Below are 8,561 nucleotides of genomic sequence, written 5' to 3' on the forward strand. Positions count from 1 at the left end.
AACCAATGTTCATGAAAATCCAGTCACATAGAAAAATTTAATAAGTAAATACACTAAAAAGAACTATAATAAAATACAAAGTAATAATCATTAAAATAATAATTTTTCTATATGTGACTGTGGATTTTCATGGATGAGTTTATGAACTTTGGTTCTTTTCTCTAAATTATATATTTATATATTATATACTGTGAAACTTAATTTAATTTTAATTTTTGATAAATTGAATTTAATTGAGTTTTAACCTGTAAATTTGGATTTTTATCCCTAATATTATTATATATATATAATAAATTTGAGTTTTGAAAGGAGCATCTCTCTTGGGCAATGATAGGAGTCTTGTCCCAACATGCAAAATTTTTTCTTCGAATCCCTAGATATTATCTACTCTTCAAAGAAATAAAAGAAACTGAAAATATTGCATTGCATATTAGCTTCGATAAAATGAATAATCCGTAACAACCAGTCTTAAAAAAAAAATACATTGGAAGAGATAGTTTGCTTTATTGAAAAGTTAATTCAATCGCAGGCCAACATGGCAGTCTCCACTTACCAGAAATGATTTCTGATATTGTCACAAATATTAAGGAAGGGTATAATTGACTACAGTATAATACTTCAATTTTATTTCAAAGTTTAAAAGTGCAGTCTACGATGATTGCGCTAAACATAAGGATATTACTGTAGACTTGTTATGTATGGCTACAATTTCTGGACGAAGAAAAGAGAATGTTTAGAATAGAAAGTCTAATAGTTTTACTAAGTAACGGTTTTTTAGTTATGAAATTATAGATTTTATTATTTAAGCACTGTTACACACGCTAGATTTATCGGTTGCAGAATAGGCATCTTCAATTCATTAAACGCAATGTCGCATTTGGTACACTTAAAGACAAACACGCACTATCTGAAGGTACGAAAGTAGTTAGCAAATACACTAGCAGCGAATAAATACTTGGTACTGTACTTCCTTGAATGTACGGCCCTTTTCAGGGCCAAATATATTTTCACGAAAGTTTATCTTTTAATGAGTAGCAATGATATGTAACTATTGTATTTATCTGAAATTGTTTTCCAATTTTTATATGACTATTTTTCTGATTCAGCAATTTATCCTCAGATTTTCGCAGCAACATTTTTTTAAAATTCTAGACGCGTAGGTTTGTATTTTAAAAAAATTATATTGCTTGATGTATCCTTTGTTTTATAGTGTATTAGTAGTATGTGTAATTTGGCTGTTATTTCTAGCATGCTGAGCAACCACATAGAGGAATCCCATGTCGATAGCTCCAAGTCTCGTCTGCTGGTTGTTGATCAGCATACATGTACGAATGGCCATGATGGCACGTTTTGTTTTTAGAAAATAACTGAAGGTTAGTGACGGTGTAGACGAAGGTATTCCGAAAGCAGATCTCCAATCATACATAGAAACATTACTAAGTAAAAGAGGGATCTTTTCTATTTGGCGTCACTTTTTGAAATTTTAAAATTTGCAATATTGATGTAATTTTTCACGCTATTCACTTGTTCCCGAAAACTTTTAGAAAATGCTACAAAAGTTTAAAGTTTGAAAACTTTTGCCCAATCAGAAAACAGGATTTGGAAATTGACATTTTGGCGTGATGACATAACGACGACAAAACGTTCCACAGAAATGTATAATGTCACAAGAGCTTTTCTGGTACACAAGTGTGTACAATAAAATATTCTATATGAATATATCGACTATTTTTGGTTGAAACTACACAGGCATCAACCAGAAGTGGATGAGCTTTATTAAGACGAATACGGTGGTGTAGCAAAACCGTACAATTTGAATTTATGTTTTGGTACAGACCAGCATCGACTAAGAAGTGGAAGCTGAAAAAGCCGACTCCATAAGCACCAAAAACTTAGGTGATGCTGACACAACACGAGTCTAGATATTTGAGTGAACTTGGCAGCCCACGGTGAGAATAGAATGAATTTTGTTTTAATTCAAAGCCCAATTTATAAGATTTTCCGAATTAACTTAACTGACGTCACAATATGGCAACTAAATTCAATTCACATACTCGTATGTACGTATCGTAAAATTACATGTGTTTATATAGGTAATATAAATATATATACAATGGCCAAGGATTCAACTGGTATGTCGACCCGAATCCCCCATAGACAGCGAAAGGCCTGCGAATGTCAGAATTTTGAAAGGACTATCATTCTTCTACATTTGTCTCGGCCCGAAAGCAGTCTTGTCTTGAAAATTATTCTACTCTTCAAATAAAATATTTTCGAAAATTATTCCTTATTACGATAGTTAATCTTAAATCCAAACATACGGCGGTGTAGCAAAACCGTACAATTTGAACTTGTTTTGGTACAGGCCAGCATCGACAGAGGGTGTTTAAAAAGTGGAAGCTGAAGAAGCCGACTCCATAAGCACCAAAAACCTAGGAGATGCTGACTTCCCTACACTTCAGCACAACTAGTTTTAAAATACTCCTTGGAAGCAACATTAAACATTCTGAATAGCTGCTTAATTCAGGTGCCATCACACCAGTCTTTCTCGACGCGCCAGAGATAATTTGATATATTGATATATTTTATGGGAGGATACAATCGACTGCATTACATGAGTAGTACGTTAATTTCATAGTATTAAAAAGATTAAAGCTGAGTCTACCTCGATTGCGTGGAATATAAGAGTAATGTTCTGAACAAAATTTGTGAATGAAATAGGACCTATCATACCCTACTCTGTAATGTCTCTATGTATGGTAAGAGATTCTCTGAGAATGTCAGGTGAATAAATATTCTATGGTTGCATACCATTGTTACTCGTTGAGACAAACTTTCATGAAAATATATTTGGCCCTAAAAAGGGCCGTCGGTAGAGAAATTACTATAGCAAGTGTTTATTCGCTGTTAGTGTATTTAGTAATTGCCTTCGTACCCTCTGACATTGCGTGTTTGGCCAATTGGCCAGGAATCAAAAGCCGGACGGCAGTTTGGATTTCTCGACTACTGATGGTCGAACGTCTGTTGTAGTGAGCCAAACGACTGGCTTCGACAGCGATTCTCTCGAACAAATCGTTAACGAAGCTGTTCATGATGATCATGGTTTTGTTGGATATTCCAGTATCAGGATGGACCTGTTTCATAACCTTATAGATGTAATTGGAATAGCTCTCCTTTCTCTTTACTTTCTTGTTTTTCGATCTGGCTAAATTTGGCTTGACGGGTTTCTTGATATCTTCGCTGTCTGACATCATCAACGATCACTGTAAGCTCTAAGAATGCTTAGCTGATCTCTGGCAACTGACTATTTATGGCTAATGAGAAGGTTCCCCAGGCAAGTGACCGTTTGGCGCGCTTCAATTTCATTGGTTAAAATAGTTTCTCACGTGATCTTGAAGTTAACTAAACTATTTTCGATGTAATACCTTATATAGCTATATCTTTTGTTTATTTTAAACATTGGACTGTGGGCATGCTGGAGCGGCTTCTTGAGGGCTTCTAGTTGAACAAATCGAGGTACTATTCAAAAAGAGTGGGCCAGGTGCGCACACTCGCGCATCCGCGCTAGCTAGTCGTGACTAGTCGATCCTAAAGTAAATAAAACACAAAGTAGATCATTTTTTTTTTTGTTGAATCTTCCCCCATCTTACTTTTAAAAGGTCGTTTTACGTTCTTCCAGGGTGTATTTTGGTATCACAACTATTTATGCGCATGATGCGCACTCGCGCTAGGTAGTCGTAGGATCGACTAGTCACGACTCGCTAGCGCGATTGTGCGCACCGGGACCACTGTATTTTTTAAAATACAGTCTGGTATTCTCTGATACCATTTGCCGAACCGCTAAGTCACGGAAATATAGACAAACCGACACCGGTTGTCAAACGGCGAAGTGGTCACACACGTGTGTGTTTATATATATTGGGGTTTCAGTGGAAACGAACCTGAATCCACATCGTTGCAAAACGAACTTAATCACACAATAATAGTAGAAAAAGAGTACAAGCGAAAGAAAGAAAACTTCACAGGAAACTGATCGTTAGTTCCCTGTGAAGCAAAACTAAATGGAGCGTATGGGCACTTGTACATCATCAGCTTTGACATTTGCAGGAAATATTGCTAGACATAATAGAGAATTGCAGTAAACCATTTATAAACACAAAATTAGTAAATTACTGTCTGGTGTTGGTATTTTTCTGGGAGGTACATTAATAAACATTGAAGTTGAATTTCTCTTTAAAAAAAAAAATCAACTGTTGAGTGATGTACTTGTTTCGCCAGTTTGCAACCAATCATGGTAATTTTTTTTACAATTACACGCGTTTCACTTAGAAGGGGTGGCTTATCTAAAGAACGATTGACTTCCGAGGGTTTTATTGTTCTTATTTGTTCATATTCATGGAACCCCACCACCACCACCAAAAACAAAACAGCAAAAAAACAAATTTCACATTTAAATTGAATCGAATATAAATTTCACCTTCTAAGCGAGATGGATTTAATACTAAATTCATGCCGATTAAATCTGTTTTCTATAGCCTTTATAATGATGTGTGACACAAATTCAGATGCTTCTCTGGTATGGGCATCTTCCAGAAAAATATGTACTTTTACAGTTTCGCTTTGACTGAGTAGTATGTTTAGTGAACGAGTGATTTCGGACAGTTTTGATGGTCAGGTTCGTTCAAAAAGCACTGAAAATCCGGGTTAAAAAGTGAAAAATTGCATCAATATACCAAATTTGAATATTTTTTACTTAATTTGAAATTTCAAAATCTGTGACAGAACCGAAAACATCCGTGATATCTTGACTTCAGGTGATAGGTCCTTAGTTTGCTCAGGCATAGATATCTACATAAAATAATGGTTTGAGGTTCGAAAGAAATTTCCTTGAAATACGTACTATGTCTAGCTACCACGTAGATGCCCGCTAGTTGTCTCTGGTGTATTTTGTGTATACATTAGATGTGTGAGAGAGGATTTCGACAAGCATTCAAATACAAACACACTCAGATGCATACACACTTGTAGCCAAAGACGTAGCCGTATTTGCAACTAATTAAGAAACGATTTTACTTTATACAAGTAATAGACGGAAAATATTCTCAAATATTTTAAAAGCAACAAACGTATATTTAATTAAAAGACTTACCTAGTTTATTTCATAGTTATGATATTTTGTAAATCACTATTCTAATGTCACATTCTCTTCACATTCACGTGTGTACAATAGAATATTCTATATGAATGCATCGAGTATGAAGCATGTTTTCGTTTGGAATGTCACACTGGCTCACCCCAGAAAAGGAAAAGCCTGTTTAAGACGCATATGGTAGTAAAACGATACCGTACAACTTGAAAATATATGTTGTAGTACCGACCAACATGTCAGAGAGCATGTTCAAGAACTCAAAAGTGCATCAAGCAACTCAATAAGCATTAAAAAAAAAACAGGTGATGTTGACATAAAACGAATCCTTATATATTTGAGTGAACCCTGCGGCTTACTTACATATCCCAAAGTCTTAAGTCACGAAGGAAGTTGAGAAAAGACTGAAATTTTTTTGACATCAAAGCCCATTTTCTAAATAAACGTTACCGATATTGTGATGTCATAATGACATTATGACACCATTTTAATAATCTTTCGATAGGACAAGTATTAAAAACAAAATAGTAGATCATTTTGGTATAAGAGAATGAATGGGAAGATCATATACTTAACAGTAATAACCCAGAAAATAAAAAAAAAATAGTAGAGACAAAGGAAAAACAACAGCGTGTACGAAATATTTGGATTGATATCAACAAAAAAATATATGAACAATATGAAATTAAAAATTAGAAGTTCAAAGACAGAAGTAAATAGAGAATAGGGTGTAAAAAAGAATAGGAGCACTGTTATTTAGTAATGTAGATGGGGTAGATAGAAGTATATAAGGTAAATACATAGAAGAATAATATTGATGTTTTTTGTTGAAATAGTGTTTCAAAATACGTAATTATTGTTATAATACAGCGAGATGCGTTAAAGAATTTAACTCTCAAATGTATGTATATCCTCCTCCTCCTAATCATCATAAACATCATCATGATCATCATCAATTAACGTCCGTTTTCCATGCTGGGATGGGTTTGACAGGAGCTGGCCAGCTGAAGCGCTGCCCAGGCTCTTTGTCTATTTTGGCATGGTTTCTATGGCAGGATGCCCTTCCTAAAGCCAACCACTTTACAGAGTGTACTGGGTGTTTTTATGCTGCACCAACACATGTGCTTTTTATGTGGCACCAGCACCTACGAGCCTGCAAGATTAGGAATGCTCAGCGGGAGAGGGACGCAGGAGACAAACCTATATGCAAGGACAACCAAGGTTTTACTTAGCTTGACGTCTCTTTTCAAGCATAGCAAACTGCCAGGAGTCTCAGTCCCCTGTTATATCTTCTGTGAGTCCCAAAGTTTGTTGATACTTTCTCACCACTTTATCCCACGTCTTCCTGGGTCTACCCCTTCTACATGTTCCCTCTACAATTAGAGACTGGCACCTCTTGATTCAACTGTCTTCATTCATATGCATTACATGGCAGTCTCAGCACACCCTTCTCTTTTGCACGCTACACTTGATACCTCATACACCCAGTTTTTCTCTCAAATCACTTACAATGTCATATATGCATCCAGTGGAGTATACTGCCTTCATTTCTTTCAAACCTTTGCATATCCTCAGTAGTCACCGCCCATGTCTCATTGTCATGCAGCATAGCTGTTCATACACAGGCATCATACAATCTGCCTTTCACTCTGAGGGTGGGAGAGATCCTTCATTACTAACAGAGGTAGTAGCTCTCTGAACTTTGTCCAGCCTATTCTTATTCTAGCAGCTATGCTTTCGGATCAACCTCCCCAACTACTAACTTGTTCACCTAAGTAACAGAAAGTGCCTACTACTCCTAAGGATCCCCTCTGATATTTGAGGGAGTCTATTTTTTATACATTCCTGATGTTCAATGTAGCTGCACATCTGCCATATGTAAAGACTACTTTCTCTGTTAGTCTTCCAGTGATACAGCTGCACCTCTTATGTGTCCATAGCTTGCTCTGAGTACACTTTATGGAGTTTCTCCTGACACTTTTTCTACATATTGAGCAGAGCTATCTCCCTGAAGGGATCTGTGACTGGGCTGTTTTTCTACTTATCAATACTTTGGTCTTTTCTGAAATAACTCTAAGGCATTTTGATTCCAATTGTGGTTCCATACGTGAAATTTCTTCCCTAGTTCTGGTAGTGATTCAGCAATAAGAGCAAAGTCATTGGCATAGAGGAGCTCCCAAGGGCAGCGAGTCAAAATTCCTCAGTTATAGCTAGGAGAACCATGATAAATAAGAGGGGACTAAGAACTGAACCATGGTGGACTCTTACTTGTACACTAAACTCCTTGCTATACTCATAAGCAACTCTCACCTTACAAACAGCATCCCTGTACATGGCTTGTACAGCTCTCACTAACCACTCATCTATCCCTAGCTTCCAGATTGCCCACCAGATAAGGGAGTGAGGGACCCTGTGAAAGGCTTTCTCCATGTCAACAAAAGCCAGGTACAGAAGTTTATTTTTGGCCAAGTATTCCTCCTGCAGTTGTCTCACCAGGATGATAGCACCAGTGGTGCTTCTCTCTGGCACAAATCCAAACTGCATCTCATCTATACTAATTCTCTGCCTAATTAATTGAGCTATGACCTTTTCTGCAATTTTCATCATCTGGTCCAGCAATTTGATGCCTCTGTAACTATTTCTGTTTAGGGCATCACTCTCTTTCCTTTGTAGCAGTTGACTATGGTGTTGCTACAGCAATCATTGCGTATGACTCTCTCGTGGACAACCGGATTAACTATACCGCCAGATATTTTAAGCATCTCAGCAGTGATTCCTGATGGGCTGGAGGCTTTCCCTGCTTTCATGTCCTTAATTGATCTATCTACTAAGCTACTGTCAATTCAGATAGCTGGCCCTTCTGTTGGGTCTACATTAGGCAGGCTCTCCTTCTCCCATTCATTCTCTACATTTAACAACCTTTCATAGTGTTACTTCCAAGCCTCCTTCCTCGCAGAATCACTAACTGCAAGTGAGCCATCATCCAAGCGAACACATTTCTCTCCTGCCACATTATGATTTTCTCTGACACACTGCCTTGCAATCCGAAACACTTCAAGCCTCTGCTCCTCATGACTCCAGCAAATAAGATCTGAAGAAGGAATTCTAATTCCGAAATATCATCGGACTACAGTTTACCAAGTTACAACAGGTATGCAGTCTATTTTTTGTTCTATATTGCATTGTTATACCTTCCTAAACTTTTTATTCTTTACAAACAATACACAATGCTTCAAGCGAACTACAATACTCTCCTATACATATATATATATATATATATATATATATGTATCATCATCATCATCATCATCATCGTTTAACGTCCGCTTTCCATGCTAGCATGGGTTGGACGATTTGACTGAGGACTGGTGAAACCGGATGGCAACACCAGGCTCCAGTCTGATTTGGCAGAGTT

The 8,561-nt window shown here is 36.8% G+C and overlaps 1 long non-coding RNA gene across 1 annotated transcript in view; it reads right to left on the bottom strand.

Moving 5' to 3' along the window:
- LOC106872735 (uncharacterized) overlaps positions 1-5,523 on the bottom strand; it is a 9,290-nt gene extending 3,767 nt beyond the window's left edge. Inside the window, exon 1 of the long non-coding RNA XR_001409800.2 lies at positions 5,150-5,523. This is a non-coding gene — a long non-coding RNA (uncharacterized LOC106872735). The remainder of the gene's footprint in view (positions 1-5,149) is intronic.
- Between the last annotated feature and the right edge of the window lie 3,038 nt (positions 5,524-8,561).

Source organism: Octopus bimaculoides, chromosome 2, assembly GCF_001194135.2.
Source record: "Octopus bimaculoides isolate UCB-OBI-ISO-001 chromosome 2, ASM119413v2, whole genome shotgun sequence".
Classification (NCBI taxonomy): Eukaryota; Metazoa; Mollusca; class Cephalopoda; order Octopoda; family Octopodidae; genus Octopus; species Octopus bimaculoides.